A 19,109-nucleotide genomic window follows, 5' to 3' on the forward strand; every position below is an offset into this window, starting at 1 on the left:
TGTGTTCTCAATGTGCTGATGCTGAAAATCTGCGATATAAATAAACTTCCTCTGGTAGAATCATTATAAAGCACAAGCAGCAGAAATTTATGGAAAGAACAGATTAAATGCTTAGACTTAAATTCTTCAGTGTGCTGCTTGCCCTAAACTGCTGTGTCTGGAGTTTGGGCTGCTGATTCAGGTGGAAAAAATCAAACGGACACATCGCTTGTCGGTGCATTTTTACTATGATCTATTGTGTTGCCAAAAGAGAAAGCTCAAAAGCTGCCATTGATAATCCTGGTTAAAACTTGGAGCATAAATTATTAAGAAATGTAGTTTCTTTTCGGAGTGGTTGGGGATTGGGGCGTGCAGCACAGTAAAGAAATATAACATCAATATGTGCTTATGCATTGTAATGTGGGACATTTTTATGCCCATAATAAAACATTCCGTCTACAACTATGTTTATGAAAGCAACAGATAGGAAGATCCATAATGCCACTTAATAGAGTTAATCACCTCCCATCGGAATGGTTTAAAAGGCTTTTTATTGCATGTTGAAAAGCTCTGACCATAATTAATTTTCCACACACTGTCAGGTGTCAATCAGAGGGCTGGAGACAGCGAAGGGAGCTTTCTAGCACACTGGTGCTGGGAGGGTTCTCAGAACTGGGTCCAGTTGTCTGAACTTCAGGTTTTTAAATTGGTAATCATCTAGCCTCTGTGTTAAACTTTGGGCTCTGGCTGGGGCTTGAAGTTCTAGATTTTAAGCTCTGGGCTCTAGATGTAAATTCTCAGTTTGCTCTAGGTCCTGGGCTCTGGACCGGTTCTACCGTCTTAACTCTAGACTCTGGATGACTCACGCTGGGTCCCTGGGACCTGAGATGATCCCACAGCACACCTGTACTGAGAGAGCCAAGAGAAGGGAACGGATGCTTCCTAACAGTCTTGGTTTAGTTGGCTGTCAGCTTGGTGGATCAGGTTGTCCACAGAAATTTATGCTGTTTGCCCTCCCTTCACCTCTGACCATTCCAGCCAGTTTTCAACAGAGAGGAGGGAAGCCATGGCTGGCCTGCCCTAGGGTCAGCGTATGGGTGAAGGCTGGTCCCTCAAGACAACAGCCTGCCATGGAACAGACCCAGTCTCATTGGCCAGGCCCACAGCCAACCAGCCATGGAGGCTCCGGGGCTAATCTCCCCCCATTTCCTCCAAAGGAGGTGGCTTTATCTCCTTTGTCCCTTATCACACAGCCACTGAGTGACTGGAACCACGGGGAATCTCCCTAACAGCCCAGAAAAGCTGAGGAGGTGAAGGGTTAGCCCGAAATAATTAAAGAATAAAATCGCCCTTTACAAGCTCAGTTCAAGCCAGCAAGAGTGAAGCAGGCAGCGGGGAGATAGTGCTCTCCGATGGGGGTGGCGGGCGGGGTAGGGGGGTCTCTCAGGTGCCCAGGCAGCAACTCCGCGGAGGCTGGGAGCTGAGCTGAAGCCAGCTGGTACTCTAGCAAAGATTTTCCCAAGTGTGAAAGCTCTTTTTTCTCTTGGATAGTTGGACCAACAAGAGCTAAGAGTGACCCCTGAGGGCAGCAAGTGGAGGGAGGATGAACGGGAAGGCTGAGCTCTGTCTCCCAACACAGCCTGGCAGACTTCTCTTCACTGCACTAGACTCCCAGGGCACATAAGAGCTTGGTGGGTAGGTTGTCACCAGAGGCTCAGAGGCTTTTGTCCTTGCTGGGGAGGTCGTCGTAAGAGCTCTGTGTTAAGACAGAATCATACCTGAATGGACTTCTGGCACCCCACCGGAACACCAGTCACTGGGTTTCCATCACGGCCTGGAAGGATTGACACCCCTCTGCCAACTCCCTACCACCAGCACCACCCGAAGTGAGAACTGTGCTCAGGTGAATTGGCCTTTCAACTCGGGAGGCTTTTCCTGACCCGGGCTGTGCACTGGGTCCATGAGGGGCACTGTCTACAGCTGCCCTTCCAGTGGTGAGCACCCTCATGGGGACAGGCCACACCTCCCCCATCTCAAGTCATGCACAAGTCACAAAGACAACTGGGAAGATCGTCAGGCATGGGTGTTGTAGGGGAAAGGCTCATGTGTCCCCTCAGCCAACAAAAATGTTGTGAGCGCCTACCATGCATCACAAACAGAACGCTCACAGAGCTCACATTCTGCCTCCCCAAAGCCTCCCAACTGGCTATGGCCTCCACCCCCTGGATTCAGCAGCGAGAGAAATAAGAAATTGGATGTGACCTTTCCAGGGCTGTGCATAGCAGGCTGAGCTGGTACCCTAAAGTACAGGGCCTGGTCTTGGGGAACTCCCTCTACCCCAGGCAGCCACTGGCGGAGTGTGCCCAGCTTAAGGAGGACACCCTCATGAGTGCTGAGCCTGCAGGAAGGAGGCTCTACCCCAGGCAGTCACTGGCGGAGTGTGCCCAGCTTAGGGAGGACACCCTCATGAGTGCTGAGCCTGCAGGAAGAAAGCACTGAGGTTTCAGTGGCTCTTAGTCCTTCTCAGGGAACAGAGCCAGAGGCCAGCAGGGTGCAGAACTGGCTCATCCTTGAGGCAGCAAAACAAGGGAGACTGAAGTTACAGAGGCCATAACTGTTTGACAAGGCCTGGGAGAAGCGGTTGCAAACCAGTGCTGGAGGCACAGTCAGCGTCCGTTGAGGGGATGAGGGTGAATGGTGCCAGTCTCTCATCTTGACCGGGCAAGTTGTCTTCTGAAGTCCAGTGTCTCCCACTGGGTTGATGTGAATGAGCTGTAGGACCAGTTGGGCAGACAGCACACATGGGGCACCCACTGACAGGGCGGAGTGGAGTGCCCAGCCACAGGCCAGCCCACCTAGACTGGCACAGTGCACCTAGACCGGCCCGGCCCTCGGTGATCAGAGCTGTCCTCCAGCAGCTATCAGGCCCCCACTCTCTCTGCCCACGGCGCTGGTGGCCTTGAGGTACCCACCAGGCAACTGCTCCTGAGCCCTCCTGGTCTGTGGCCTTCAGTGAGCCCTGAGGCCTGAGCGAGTTGGGGACGGGGTTTTGGTGCACAAAGCTGGGCTCTGTGCGTGGAGGACTTCTAGGGTGAGTTTGCTAATAGAGATATCTGCTCTGGGAGGTTGTGATACCACCTGTCACTAACCGGAGTACCCTGCCCGGGGTTCTCACCAAAAAATCACAGACAGCTGCTTGCAGGCGGGTGAGTGATTTGCAAGGACCACAAGAATATTTGCATAAACATATGTATGGAAGTGTGTGTTTATTTGCATTCATTTGCATAAATTCCTGGCTCTTCGAACTGTCGTTCCTTATTTTTATTTTATTTTTTTCACTAAATTTCGTTGAGCTCTGGAGATTTCAGTAATGAGAACAAAAAAGCAGAAACAACAGCACTGGGGCAGGAGACCAGAAGTTTTCAACTTTGCTACACATTAAAATTTCCTGGGGAGCTTTTTAAAAATCCTGGTGCCTAGATCACCCACAACGCACTGCGGGGGTGGGGCCCAGGCATCAGTATTTTTTTTTTTTGAAGCTTCCAGATGAGTTCTTCGATGCACAGGCCAAGGTTGAGAGCTGATGCCTTAGGCAGGGCAGGCCCGTGTCAGATCAAACCCGCCTCAGCTTCCAGTTGGAGACACCGGGCACCTCACCTCGCCTCCCTCATATGTAAAAGACACTCGAAACTTAAGAGCAGCGTCATGTGTGAAGAGCCATCTCAGCACACATGGGCTTTCAGTGAAAGGTTGCCATGCCCTTCATCGTCATCACCATCTCTGTGCAGTGTCACCATGCAGAACCAGAGCACCTGGAGACCTGCCCGCTCCTTCTGGCCTTGCCACCCAAGTCACCCTGGACCACCTGGGCCTCCGATCCACCCCTAGGAATAGCGAGTGCTCCAGGGTGGGCCTGGGTCTGTTCTGGCTGACGTGCACGGTCCTTTCTTCTTCTAGATGACTTCCAGGCTGATGGTCCGTCACTGCTCAGATGCCTGGGGAGTGGGTGCTGGCAAGGGAGAGAGTGCGCTCGAGAGCGTGTCCACGTGGCCCTGCTCGCCTCCCTCCGCCCTCTCTCCAGGCTGGGAGAGAGCCAAGTGCTGGGGATCGCAGGGTTTTCTTTCCCTGGTGGGTGCTGCTGGGGGAAGAAAGATGCTGGAGATCTGGAAACGCCTACCGTACTCGGCGCAGTTGTTCCCAGGGTTCTGCGGCTTCTCGCTCCCCCGGCTTGATGCCATTGCTCTGTCCGTCCACCAGCCCGCTGCCCCAGACTCCGTAGAGTCCGTGGTACCTCCATGGGCTTTGCTGCTTCGGTGCCTTTGCTTGTGCCGTGCACTCTGGGGGCCACACTTCCTCCATGGAAGGACTCAGGATTTGTTGGCTCAAATCCTATCCATTCAAGACCCAGCTCAGGGCGTCCGATTCTGTGACACCTTGTCCGATCCAGCAACTATTCATTCATTCCCTCAATCACTTATTCAGACCTTACCTGAAACCTGTTCGGAGCCAGAAGCTATGCCAGGCACTGGGGTAGAGAGGCTAGGCAGATCCAGGCTCTGCTTTTGAGAGCTTTTCTTAGCAGTGGGAGCTTTTTGGAGCAGTGGTCAAAATCTATTACGTTCTCCTCTGCAGCAACTGTCAGAGAAACAGGAAGCTCCTCTCTGTGCAGACGTATCCCATTAAGAGAGCTGCTCAGGGTAGACAACATAGGTCTTGCTAACAGGGGACAGGCACAGCCATACCTTGGCCTGCAGAGCCTGAGGAAGGAGAGAAGTGCTGGTTTCAAAACCTCCAGGAGGTAGAGGGGAGAAGATGGGAGCTGAGGGAGCAGCTTCTGGGGGCAGCCAGCCCACTCCAGCCAGCCCTGGATCCACCTTTGCTAGGACACATGCGGTCGTTCCCAAGGCCTCGGGGAGCTCTACAGCTTGATTTGCAGACCTGCCCAAGTCCAGGTCAGCTGTGCTGGGGAGAGCCTTCTTTCCAGCCTGCCCCAGGGCCTGGATGCCTCTCCCTGGGCCCGGGGCTGTAGGTTCCCACCCAGACCCTCCTACCCCATGGATTCCCCCTCATCTCCACCCACCCAAGGCAACGTTCACCCCAAGAAGGAACCAGCCCAGATCCCCACAGGAGAGTTGTAGAAGCTCCAGGCCCACAGATGGCAGGACAACTCCCAGGTCAGGACCAGCATCACCTTCCCCATCCCTGGGCCCGAACGGGAGGCTACTGCTGGAGCCTAGGAGGATTCTCCATCAGGTTCTGTGTCATCCCTGGGAACTGGAGACCCAGCTGGTCAGGAGCCCTCCACGCGGCCAGGCTGCAAAGTCTCAAACCCTCGAATCCCGCAGGACTCTGCTTTCTTTCCCTTTTGGTCAAAGCCATTCACTCCATCAGCAAACACCCTCCCTGCCCCTCCCAGTCCCCCCACTGGGGTCCCGTCTGTGGGCACCCACAGTCCAAGGGCTTGAGAGATGAGAAAATAACCTTGGCTCTGTAGTGAGTCCAGTGTGGTGGGACAGAAGATGGCATCTGAACCTGGTCTCGTGGGATGGGTAGACGGGTCCTGCAGAGGAAGAGGACCCAATGAAGGGAAGGGAGCCGCCTGTCCAAACAGCAGCTAGGAGCTGCCCGTTCAAGTCCCTACCACGCCATTCACTACCCGTCACGGCCGTCATCCCCCCTGTGAGTGCACAGCTGCACCTCGTGCCAAGAAGGCTCTCGAGGGCAGAAAGTGGAACAGCGGAGTCGCCTTGGTCTCCTCCCCGCCTGCACACAGACACACTCCATTCCTGTAGGTTGATTCCTGCTGGACACAGCCCATGCAGGAGACCGGGCTAGGCTGGGCTTCTCAGCATTTGTGCCAGGCAGGGGGTGGAGCCGCCCCTCGTGCCCACCTTCAGTCAGCCTCTGAGCACAGTGGCAGGTGCCCAGGGTGCCCACCCCCTGTGTCCAGCCCGCCCGGAGCAGGGGTACACCAGAACCCGGGACTGCAGCCGAGACACAGGCCCGGCCCTGTCTGCGCAGGACGGCTTCTCTTGGGTAATTACTTCCAAGGAGAGTTTGTAAAAACAGTACTCTGGCTTCATTATAGAGTCTAATAGGTTCAGCTCCTCAAGAAAACTAGACTGTCAGGCTAAATACCTGTGGGGAAGTGACCGGGCAGAGAGGGGTATCATTAAAGCCAACAGCTCAGCTGAAATCATGAGAACAGTGTGAAAGGTCCTGTGTCAGGGAAGTCAACCCAGAAGGTCCAGGAGCACGGCCTGCACGTGTGCCCAGACAGGACTGTCTTGCTGCATCAGGGTCTTGGCTGCGTATGTCGCCACCGGGAGCTCAGCATGTGTGAGCGACCCCGGGACCCAGTCCTGTGGGTTCCAGAGGCTGCGCCGGGCTCTGGGGATGCAGGGAATGAAAGGCACCAGAGCTCACAGTCTAACCAGAGACAGAATTCAGCAGGCGAAGATCACATACAGAAGAGGGAGGGCCTGGCAGGGGAGAAGCCTGAGCTGGAGGCAGGAGGCGGGGTCGAAGGGGCTGTCAAGAGAGCCCACCCGGAGACCTTTCCGGGGACCAGGCCTGGGGTGCCTCGTCCACGGGCTGCGTGCACCCAGGACTCCATGGCCAGTGTGACAGGCAGGAGTGCAGGACACCTGGCTGGTAGACGGGGCACCGAGAGTGGGCCCACCCGAGGCAGGGCCGGGGCTGACTGCTCCCCGGTGGCCATGGTGTCTCTCAGGTGTGACACCGGGGCTGGCCCAGGCACGCTAAGTCAGACCTGGCCCTCTGACCTTGCAGCTGGCCCCTGATCTCCTGGGGGGCACAGCCCCACTTTCTTCATTTATGCTAATTTTCTAATTTTCCTAGAATGATGGTGGCGATTAAAGACCATCAGCAATAGGAAAATTGAAATATCGCCTAGGCTTTCACCTCCCCTGAAATGACAGGAGGCGACATGTTGCCACAGACCTGACCCTGCCCAGGCCCTCAGGAGGGGTGAGCACGGATGGAGACCCAGGGGCAGACGGCCACGGAGAGACACCCCCTCCAAGAGGAATATAGAGGGACAATTGCAGTAGAGAGGGGTCCCCATCCCCCCCAAGTGCACGCACGCACACACGCACACACACACGCACGCACACATGCATGCACACACGCACACACGCACGCACACACGCTCCTGCGCTGCCTCCTCAGCCCAAGTCCTCTCGGCCTGTGAATTCTCTTCTCCTGCGATGTGATTCACAGAGCTCTGAGCTGCCATTAGGCCCTGGCATCTGGGGTCTCCGTTTCATTTCCTTCTTTACCTGGGTAACTGAGCTGATTGTACTCCCAGCTCCGGTTCACTAATTCTCACAAATCCTTTTAAACGACTGATTGATTTGCTGGAACCGTGGGGGAGGGCCAGGAGTGCCCCGCTCCTTGTCTCTCTCTCCTGTCTTGTCCCCCATCCTCCGCAGCACCTCGTCCCGCCCCCTCTCTGTGCCGTCCCGCCCCTTCCTCTGGCAGGGGGCTGACTGTCCCAAAGCCCAGCTGGCCGGAGCCTTTGAGGGACTCCCTTCAGGAAGCTGGCAACAGAGCAAGGTTCCACGGGATATAGCCCGTGACAATTTAGGCTTTGGGACTGTGTCTGGTTGTTGGGCTCCACATCCCTTATTTGAGGTTTCATTTCCTCACCTGGGTCCTTGTTGCTCTTCTGTTTCCAAAGCACGCCCTCCTCTGGGGTCTGCAGTGTTGGGTGCAGAAGCTCTGGGGCCCCTCGCTCGCCTCTCCCCCGCCCAGCCCCTTTGCTCACCCACACAGACAGCTGTCTCACCCAGGCTTCCCAGGAGCCTGGTGGAAGGCAGGTCAGCAGGGCCTCTGGGTGAAAGAGGATGGGGCCGTCAGGGTGGCCAGTCCAGGTAAAGAGCCCAGGCCCCTCTGGGAATCCAGGGCAGTGAAGGAGGGAAGCAGGGCCCCCTGTGGGCTCCCCCTGCCCTGGGCTGCCTGCTGGCCAGGAATGGAGGGTAGGCAGCACGCTCCACGTTTGCCCCAGGTGAAGAAACCAGGTGGCGCATTTTTTAGACTGGGCCCCTGGAGTCGCATCTTCTCTGCTGGAGGCTGGGCTGTGCTGGAGGATGCGGTAGCCGCCGCCGTCTGCTCCCCGACGGCTTAGTTGAGCTCTGAGTTCATACCTCTCTGGGGGTACACGCAGGACTGACACCTCTTTATTCAAATTCTCTGGTGGGTCCCAGCTACAGGTTCTCACATGTATTCAGAAATCTGATGTCTTGCCCCTAAGATAATGAGAGGTAAGACAGAAAGCTGTAACATGGTGGTAGCAGAGCGCAGGATAGCACAAAGGCTGATGGCTCCTCATCAGAGGAGGGCCTCCGTCCCCGCAGCCCCAGAGGCAAGGCCTGGAGACCATCTGTTTGAGGGGCTCATCCAACGATGCAGAAGGAACAGAAGCAGCAACCAGCCCCTGCTTTCTGAACACCATGCTCCAGGCCTTACCGGAGGTAGGGGACCCTGGAGCTCCGAAGTCAGGAACAGTGGCCAGAAATCCTCCCCTCGGCCCCAGCCCTACATGGACTCTCAAAGCCCTGTGGTTCTGCTTCCCCCTAGACCTCAGAGCCCCCTCCACCATCCTCCAGGCTCTAGACCAGGCCTCACCCTCACCGCTCACCTGCCCAATAGCAGCAACCCCTAGGGGCAGGGTCTCACCACCTCCAGTCATCTATCCCACCCCTCTGTGCCCCAGGCAACTGGGACGGCTTTTCTAAATTTCCCTCCCAGGCCTACAGTCTATAGGTTCTAAGCACAGCTTATCCAGCCTGTCATAGGGCTCCAGGCCTCTGCACAGACAGACTTCCCCTCACCCACCTGTACCCTGGGCTCCCCCCACGCCCTCGGCAGCTCTGCTAAAGGGGCATTCTTCACGCTGCATACGACACAGTGTAACATGGGTGCATGCATGTCTGTCCCACTCGGGTCCTGGGACGCCAACCCCAGTCCACAGCTCTGACAGAGTTCGGCCGAGCAGATCTTTATTTGAGGCTAAGGAGTTGGGCTGGGAATTGGGGCAGAAACGGAGGCAGCACAGACCCGTCCCCAGCAGGGCCTGTCTGCTTGGGACTCTGCACTGGCAGCAGCTCCCCCCCCCCGGTGCTCAAGTGCCACCGAGCCACTGACTCCGCCAGTCACCACGGTCACCATTGCCGGCTGGCCCTGCACTCCTCCCTGGAGCCTCCAAGTCCAGGGCACGAGCATCAGACCAGCTGAGCCCTGGTCTCCTGGCTACATGCCAGCTGCCAGGGAGCCGCCCCCACTCCACTCCACTCCCACAGGGACAAGGCCCAGTTCCCCATGCATCTTGGGGTTCTCCCCAGTAGAAAAGGGGTTCCAACGTCAAGCAACCAAACTCACCTATGTTCACTGCAGCGTCTACCTCCCCCATCAGACTGAGCTCCTTGAGGATGGAAACTGGTTTCGTCTTCATAGTCCAGGGCCTGGCACATAGTAGGTCCTCAGTAAACCTGTGTTAGACTGTGAGCTAAATTAAGAATAATACCTCTCCTCGTGTGCCTTTGGCTCTCCATGGTGACATAGCTAGCCATCACCTGACACCCCCTGCTCTTCCTGGTCATCCCCAGGCCGCCCATCTCTCCCTCCTCAGGAGGACTTCAGCACCCCCGCTGGCTGCCATGGAGCTCTTATCCAGCTTCGCACCATGGGCGCCTTGTGTCCCCACTGAGCTTCACTCTCCCCTGGGACGGGATGGTCTGGCTCATCTACGACCCCGGCTCCCCTGCAACTCCCACCCCCGACCCCAGCTCGCAGCCCTGTGCCCTGCACCTTGAAGGTACCTGACAAATGTGCTTCAGCTGGTTGACTGTGTACCTGGGAAATTCAGAGGAGGGCATCAGAGTGGGTTGGAAGAACAGAGTGGCCATCGGGAAGAAGGGAATGCCTGATGGTGTGCAAAAGGCGGGGGGCGACGGGGGCGGGTGCAGTGTGAGGATGTGGGCCCCGGTGTGGGGTGTGAGACCACTCACGGCTGATTCTGAGCAGCCTTTTGGAGTGTAGGAGACAAAACTGAATCTCTCGCTCCCTCTCATCAAATTCACCCATGGCACCCAGTCTCCTGTGGGCTAAAGACCTCGGGAGGGTTTGTTTCTTTCACAGCCTGATATGGGCTTGTCTCTCACACCGCATGCTCAAACACACATATTCGTACACACATGTGCTTATATACATACATGCATGCGTACATACATGCTCATACACACATCACGTGCTCACACATGCCATACGTTCCTGCCCACATACTTATACACACTACTCACTCAAATACACACGTACATCCGTGTGGTTCACACCTTGCCCCTCCAGCCCACCTGGTCCACTCCTACTTATCTTTCCAGTGTTCCCTTAACCATCGCCAGCCCCGTGGAAGCCCCCATGGAGCAGAGCCAGCCCCCTCCCCTGCTGCTCTTCTGCCCGGTGTTTGCCCCACTAAAACGTCTCTCCCGGCATCACAGTGACTTAGTGTGTCCCCCGTTAAACAGTGAGCTCCCCAGGTCTCTGAACATGTGCATTCACGTGTGTCCCTGGGGCCCCACCCAGTGACCAGCACACAGGAGACAACACCCGTTTGATGGATAAATGAGTGGGACAGACACAAGGTATCTGAAGTTCCCAGAGTCTGCCTCTGAAAGGGGATGTCCACACCTCAGCCTCATTCAGCTGTGGACTTGGTCTCCTCCTCCAGGGCACCCCTAACCTCTCTAAAGCCCTCCCTGCTTTCTGCCCTGACCCCTGGACACTTAGAGCTCTCCGAGGTGCTGAACTTGGTTCTCTCACTTGGCCCCAACTATCTGTCCTGGCCTCTTGACTCTAGTCCCTGTAGCCAAGAACCAGCCCCGGCTTCCAAGAATCTACGCTCTGGTGGAGAAGAAACAGTGTCTCTAAATATACTATAGATAGAACACAGTTCACAGAGGCACAGAGCATTATGAGAGCACAGAGGGAGCGGGGTGCTCCTCACCCCCACCCCAGACATCAATTTCAACTCTGTCCCTGCTGCCAGACCCAGTCTCGTCCTCCCCTGATCCTGAGGACCAAGGCCCCTGTGGGCACCCGCCTCCCTGAGGGAGTTCTAACCAAGTTCTAGCCCCTAAAGGGGGTCACCTTCCCTCCAAAATCCTTGACCACTTGGCTGCTCCCAGCTCATCTGCCTTGGCCTCCCACCAGGCCCTTGTGAACCCCACCTTCAGCATCCTGACCTGAACCACCTGGATGCTTAATTCACTGCATGTCAGCCCTCCCCGCTCCAGCGTGTCACCCTGGAGTCTCAGCTCCTTGCAGAGCTCTCTGAACACTGGTCTTGACCTCATTTCTCACCCAAGCCTCCTAAGCCCTGGCCTTTTCCCGAGATCTCTCTGACCCCCTCCCACCGTGACATTTTCACCCTCTCCTGCTCAGAGTATTCCCGTCACCCCCTCAGCTTCCAACCTCAAAGCAGGAGAAGGAGCCAGGCAGAACCTTCTTTACTGGGGCAGGAAGGACTAACAGCTGCCAGTGTTGACCTAACCAGGCACTTCCCTCCAACTATAGCCTCAGGGTTTGCCCAGTGGCCTTCCTGCTCAGCCAAAGGTCTGCCCCCACTTCTGCAGTGACCACCCTCTGGCCAGGCTCCTCAAGGCTGGTGCTGGGGTCCTAACACTCTGCCCCCAGCCTCCCCCATCCCTCCCCAAACAAAATACCATTCCCTTTGCCTCCTACCCCAAGGTCACAAAGCAAGTGCTGTCAGTGAAGGTGGCCAGTTATTGGCTTACATGTGGGCAGGTCTTAACCATCCAGGCAGCTGGGAACCTGGAAAGTTGAGAAGACCACCTCTCTCTGACCACTGCGTGTGAAGCCCCCTGTTCTGAAGAGTTGCCTTGAGGGCTCCAGGCTGCACCTCTGCTCAGCAGAGCTGGTGGGGTGGTCAGTCTTTCCCAGGAGGGCTTTTTAGGCTCTTCAAAGCCATTGGCACTGAACAGAATAGATAAATCCCTCCCCAAGGAGGATCTAATCAATGTAACCATGCTTTAGCAGCCATAGATGCATATGAAGGGTGGGGTCATCATCGTTATTATTAACACTGGTGTCTCCTGAAGTTAGAAGGGGCTTGATTTTTGCATTCTTTCCGGCTGATTCCACACACGTGTGACATTTCAAATGGTTCTTTTGGATCATGTTTTGGGGAAGTTATTCTTACCACCCAGAATATGTCTGCATCTGGTCTGTAACACACCCTGAATTCCAATCAGAAAGGAACTTTTTGTGGAAAACATGGTGTCAGGTGTCCAGTGGGGAGGGGGGCGGTGGGGGCAGAGAAGAAAGCCCTCCAGGAGATCACAGCCTAGAAAGGAGACAGACAGACAGACATTCCTCTGAAATTAGGCAGCCAGGGATCTCTACTGCAATTGAGACACCAGCAAAGTCTCGTGGGACCACAGGAGAGGTCTGTGATCCAGGAACTCGGTCAGAATTCTTATAGGATGGAATTTAAGCTGAGGCTCAGGGGATGGATGAGACGCTAAGAAAAAAGTGTTGGGGGAAAGTTGGCCAAAGGGGCAGAGAGAAACAACCAAAGGGAAGGAACAGGTTATAGAGGGCATGAACTTAGAGAAAGGGCTGAGGGGTGTGTGGGGACATGAATAGAAGTGAAGCTATAAACAAAGGTTACCAACAGGTCCTAGAAGGCTCTGGGAGCCACTGGGTAGGAGTTTAGGAATGAGGGATCAGGCGTTCCTTGCCTGGGTGGGCCTGTAGATAAGGCAGTCATGGTGATTCTGTGGCTTGAGCTAGGTCTCCGGGTCATGCTGCCCCCACGCCCAGGCTGGCAGCTGCCTCTGCTCAGTCCTTGACTCTAAGAGACAGAGGAAGAGAGGGGGATGTTTCTGTTAGCTTTAGGTGGGTTTCAAAAAAACTGAAGGGGAAAATTTTTAATGATTTTTATATCATCTTGGAGGGCATAAGAATGTTCCAACTGAAATGTAAACTTCATTCTGCCGAGCAAATGCTTAGTGAGCACCCGCTGGTAGGCAGCCCTGGGGCGGGGACTGTAGGAAGAGAAAGGACCTTTGGTGCTTGAGAAATAGGTCTGTCACCCAGCATTGGACGACATGGAAAAGGCAGGCTGCCGAGAGGTGGCAACTGTTCTTAGGGCTTTTGTTCCCTTTCAGATAAATGGCAGAAATTTCCATTCGGACAGCAGGACAAGCAGAAGGTCGCCTTACTAAAATGCTAAGTCAGGCAAGAAGCCTGAGTCTTTCACGCTTCCCTGCTCTAGAGAACCCCGTTTCCTGGGAGGGTTTGCCCGCAGGTTGGTGGGACTGGGACTGGGTGACTTCCCAGTAGAAGGCCCATCCCTCCGACTCAGGCTGGGCGTGCAGCCTACGGGGGGCTTTATTCCATCTTACCAGGAAGCTGGAGCCCAGCTGGCTCTCAAGGCTGATTCTGAGCCCAGTACTTCTTTGGAAGCGGAGAAAGGGGAAGTGTGTATATCTGATGGGTGGGAGAGGGAAGAGGAGGAAAGGCAGCATCCGGCTTGGCAGCCTGGCCGCTCCCTGACCGGCTATGGCAGAAGCAGCAGGAGGCTCTGTTTGCATAAAGCCATCATTTGTCCCCACGGTGTCTGCACATGTCAGGCTCCTGGTCCCGAATGAATTATCCTCTGGGTGTGCATGAGAGTCTTCGCTGTGCTCTCTCAGTATATTTCACAACTGCTCTGAGTTTATAATTTTTTCGGGTCCTTTATCAAATAGGTGTCATAAATACCAGTGGAGTCGGGTGCGTTTATCACCTAGCTGGGTTCTTACTTGAGCTCTGAAAAAAAATTATTTGGCCGCACAACCTTTCTCGGGGCTCTGATTTAATGGACTCTGCTGCAAAGTCACTGAAATTCGTTGCCTTTTAATATTTGACATTTCTTCCTCTTTATTACCACCTCAGACAGCCCTTCTGGTCCAGCTGGAACGAGCCCATTAGTCTCTTACAAATAACTTGTGTCGTTTGGTGAAAAATATGCAGAAGTTTGACTGCAACTTCATCTCCAGTGTTGGTTCTGTTTGCGGCCTCACTCTCCTCTAAGCAAAGCATCCAGCCCCGGGCAGACCCTTCCTAGTGTCTCCTTTCCCTCTGATGCCACTTGCTGCTGGATCCACAGAGCTGGTTTACCCTAACCACATATAATGGAGTTTGAGACGGGGTGTTTAGAGATGTCTGTGTGAGGTTAAGCATTAGCCTCATAGCAGCACTCTTCACAAGAGCTCAAAGGGGGAAGCAACCCAGGTGCCCACTGACAAATGAATGGATAAGCAAAATGTGATCAATACATACAATGGAATAGTATTCAACTTTTAAAAGGATGGAAATGTTCACATATGATACAACATGGATGAACCCTGAGGACATTATGCTAAGTGAAATAAGCCAGTCACAAAAAGACAAATACTGTATGATTCCATTTATATGAGATACCTAGGGTAGTCGAGTTGAGAGACAGAAAGTAGAATGGTCATTGCCAGGTGGTGGGGAAAGAGGGGAATGGGAAGTTGTTCTTTAATGGGTACAGAGTTTCAATTTTGCAAGATGAAGAGTTCTAGAGGTTGATTGCACAGCAGTGTAAACGTATTTAACACTACTGAACTTAAAAATGGTTAGGATGGTAATTTTACAACAACAACAAAAAGAATTAACTTCAAACTGCACCAGCAAGGGAGAGAGTGACACAGAGGAAGTTCTCTGGGCACTTGAGTTCATCATCTGTTCATGCCTTTGATATCAGTTAGCTCTTGCAGCGTAACAAACAGTTCTAAGGTTTAGTGGCTTAAAACAACAACCACTTATTTAGATTATGCAGTTTGGGTTGGGCTCAGCTGATCTGGGTCAGGCTCAGCTGATATTGGTGGGGGTCTGGCTGGTGTAAGCGGCTCATCTGTGAGGGCTTACCTCTGCTCCACGTGGTCTCTCATCCTCCAACAGACTAGCCCAGGCATGATTATATGGTGGTGGTGTCAGGCGTCCCGAGAAGATGAGCAAAAGCTTCTTGAGGCTGTGGCTCAGACTCACAGTGTCCTTTCAACCATGTTTTAGGGTCCAAAACAAGTCATAGGGCCGGTCAAGATCCAAAGGGTGGGGCGAATAACTCCACCCTTTGATGATGGGAGGGGCTGCAAAGAATTTTTGCAATTTACCGTACCAACTCTATATATATACTCCAGGACCTGCGCTAATTGTTGAAGATAAAAAGAAAAAGAAAATACAATCTAGTGCAGGAGACATCCATATAAATAAATAATTACATAGTATGCTCTAAATAAGTAAGCACAGGACGCCGAGGTGGGCGGAGGGCAAGGGGATCTGTCAGGAAAAGGGGAAAGAGGCAAAGAGGCCTGGGACAAAATAATACTTTAACTGGTGTTGCAAGATAAAATGGTAATTAGCCAGGAGAAGCAGGGAGGAAGAAAGATCTGGGCAGAGGGGCAGAGAGATGAGTGAAAGATGGAGGGGGACGTGCCTGGGGTGCAGTGAGGCTTCAGTGGGGAGTGAAGGGCCCACCGGGGAGGGGAGGGGCTGGGTGTTGTTGGGGGAGGCATCACAGAGGGCCTTGTTCCCACTACCCAGCCTTGCAAAGTTTATTTAAGCAGGGGCTGATGGGAACTTCCCTGGTGGTCCAGCGGTTAAGACTCTGCACTCCCAGTGCAGGGGGTCCGGGTTCGATCCCTGGTCAGGGAGCTAGATCCCGCATGCCACAACTAAGACCAGGCGCAGCCAGATAAATAAATATTAAAAAAAAAAAAAAAAAAAAAAAAGCAGAGGTTGATGGTCAGGCTGATGTATGGAGAGAGCTTGGAGGGGAACAGGCCAGAAACAGGGAGACGGTCTTAGAGGCGGCTGCAATGACTCAAGTGAGGGATGGCGGCGCTGGTGGAGAATCGACGCAGAGATTTCTAGGCGGCAAAAGAGGCAGGACTGGGTGGGGAGGGGTCAGTGAGAAGCCTAGGAAACTGGTGGGTGTGAGCTTTCGGCCAGATGGTCTGAGTCAGGGGAGTTCCCCAAGGAGGGGCTAGGCAAAGGGCACAGGGCAGCCACTTGGGTGGGCAAGGCAAGGGTGTGGGGTCCCACTGAAAGCAGGGAAGACCAGAAAACAATTCCCTGATGCCAGCCAACAGGGAGGGACCTTGAGGTCAAGACTTCTCCTCCTTCACAAGCCCAAGGCAGCCAAATTCTGCAGGGTGCTGGGATGCGTGCGGCTGGAGTCCACTCTGAAGACGCAGCCCCTGCCAGGCTCTGCCCTGAGGCTTGCAGACTATCTAACCTGGGCACCGGCGTGGCTTGTCCAAAGGCTTCCCCAGGAACCCACAGGCCTCCAAGCCCCTCAGACATTAAGGAGTTGTCCTTGCCAATATGGGGTGGGCAGGAGGGCAGTTTGTGCCCGGAGCCAATACTGGTTCCCTCCCATGGATACTCGGTCGTAATGTCCCGAAATACCAGCTCTCCAGCTGGGCACTCAGGGGGCAACAGTAGGCACGTACCAGCTGATCAATACTTTGAATGTACTTGGGGCCCTGCTGTGAAAAGGAATCCCCTGGTGAGCCCTTTCATAAATTGAAAAATTCTTCTGAAACTGAGTAATCTTGCCCAGCTATTAAATCCAGATTTCCACAAAATGAGAGTAGAAAGAGCTTACAGTTATGATGACCTGGATCTCCAAGCACCACCTCTCAGATCCGGCCCAGAATTCCCAGGGCAGCAGGCGTTGAGGCTGGCTCTGGGGCCGCAGATATAATCATTGCTGGAACCTTCATTTGAAATAAAATCTTCCAAAACAATCAGAATGCTCTGGGCCCAGAAGGGGTGGCGTCCTGTGTGGCGCTGTGTTACCCCGGTCCCCTGAGCACGGTTAACTCAGGAGGCATGTGGGGCTGCATTCATCACTCAGTGCAGCCTGACAACTGGGGCCACCAGAGCAGGTGCCCATGGGTGCTTGAGGGCATTGAGCACCAAAAGCTGGAGCAAGTTGCCCAGGGTCACCCAGCCAATTAGTGGCAAAGCTGGAACAAGAATCAGGAATTCCAGCCCAGAACTCTGTTTCCCCCCAAGGGATTTCACTCAAAAACATGACATCATCCATCTGGCTCATGGTTTGGGAATGAATTCAGTTGGTGGCTCTTTTTGGAGCTGATGTGTGAGCGCAGAAGTTCAGCCTTAACCCAGCCTGACCCTGCAGGCCCTTCCTGTGTGGGATCCACCCCGGCAATGTGCTACACGTCCCCACTGCCACCTCTCCCCAGGCATCCCACGGCCCTAACCCTAGGCCCACAACTCAACTCATCACCCCCTCCCTTCCCGGTGTCCCCCGCAGAAGCCCGGACATGGTCCTCACACACCTCCCAACCCCGCCACGGTCCCTCCAGGACGGATGGCCGTGGCATCCACAGCCTAAATACTTGTCTTTCTCTGTCCCTCCGTCACCGTTGTAGTTCAGGCCTTTGTCACGTCTCACTTGGATTGCAGAGTGATCACCATCATCAACAAAAACATGAAAATTACCACTGTTGAGTGTTCACTATGTGCTGGGCCCACAGCTAACAGCTTACCGCGGGCTAGCTCCTTTAACCTTCACCAGAGCGGGAAACTGAGGCTCTGGGGATGCTGAGTTACTTTCCCAAGGTCACACAACTGATAGGAGGCAGAGATCAGGTTCTCCCTCAGGCCTGGCTCTGAGGCCCAGCTCTCCACAGGGTGCTTTCCTGCCCCCGATCCTGCCTCTGCCAGAGTCTACCCTTGTCACCCACCCGCCTGCACAGAATCCCTGGTGACTCCCTGGTGCCCACAGCATTAAGCTCGAGCCCCCTCACAAGGCTCTTGGGATCTGACCCCTCCTGTCCACCCATCACATCTCTGTCTCTCCCCCAGCCCTTGAGTCTGTTCCCCCGTATCTACCCCACAGGTGCCCTCCACGCCCTCCACTGGTGCTTTGGGTCCTGCTGGTTTCCCTTGCTCCAGGCTCCACGGGGAGCCTTTAGAGACCCCAGCCAATGCCCCCGCAAGACACACACACCCCTGCATGTGCCCTGCAGCAACTCCATCTCAGCCTGATGTGGGGTTGGGGGGGGACAGTGATTCAGCATTGCCCGACCACCTCAGGCCCCCATGTGGGGTGTGCTCCAGGGCGCCCCCTTCCCACCATCTTCCTTGGTCTTCAGCAGAGCTGGAGCCCAGCATGTCCTCTTAAAGAAGGGCCTGGCTGACCTCAAAGCCCGCAAGCCCTTGGCCATCCCCGGGCCTGAGCATCTGATCTTCACCCAGCGCTGGGAATAGAATGGGAGCCTCCATCCCCATTTTACAGACATAGAAACAGAGGCTCAGGAAGTACCAGGGCTTGTCCACAGTCATAGTGTCAGAGGAGGAGCTGGGCTCAGCAGGGCATCTTGGCAGGCACCCAATGCCGGCCCAAGAGGACAGAGATGACTGGTCAGGCTGGAGCAGGGCACACTGGAGGGTAATTCCGGAACACCAGCCAGGGTGCAACAAGCAAGCACCCACTCGGAGGGCTTGAGGTGCTGGTGGGGGACTCAGAGGGTGGGGCTCAGTTCTGCAGACCACCCTCTCCCATTCACCTGATGAACAGTCTAGGTCATTCTGGCCCAAGAATCTGGACCTCTGATGTCCGGCGACCAGCACTACAAAGGGCAGGCTCTGTCCATGGGCCCGTGGGGTGGGGGAACAGGCCGGCAGAGCGCGGCTGTTGGGAGCATTGCTCATCTGAAGGCCTTAACTTTGCAAGTGAAGGAGTTTATATAAACTGAGCAGAGCAGCTGTCAGGCTCTCCTCCTTCCCCATTCTGAGCCTTGATGTGGGTCTAGGAGGAGCTTCTGACATACCCAGGTTCGGAGTCCATGGACCTGGGGCATTCTCTGTGCTGGCCCCAGGTGGCCAAGCCACCAGGCAAAGGTAGGTGTGCATCAGGGTGGGAAGTCCCCTGAGGTCACTTCCTGGGGCCTCCTGGGGCTGCAAGCCAGGCTCCTCTGTGCTGAAGACCCAGGTGAAGGGTGGGGCTCCTGAGATGACCCAGGAAGTGGGAGGAGGTGCAGACTATC

General features: G+C 54.7%; 1 protein-coding gene across 2 annotated transcripts in view; it reads left to right on the top strand.

Moving 5' to 3' along the window:
• Positions 1-19,109, top strand: part of KLHL29 (kelch like family member 29) — a 312,110-nt gene that overhangs the window by 267,796 nt on the left and 25,205 nt on the right. The window lies entirely within an intron of this gene.

The sequence above is a fragment of the Mesoplodon densirostris genome, chromosome 14 (assembly GCF_025265405.1).
Source record: "Mesoplodon densirostris isolate mMesDen1 chromosome 14, mMesDen1 primary haplotype, whole genome shotgun sequence".
NCBI lineage: Eukaryota > Metazoa > Chordata > Mammalia > Artiodactyla > Ziphiidae > Mesoplodon > Mesoplodon densirostris.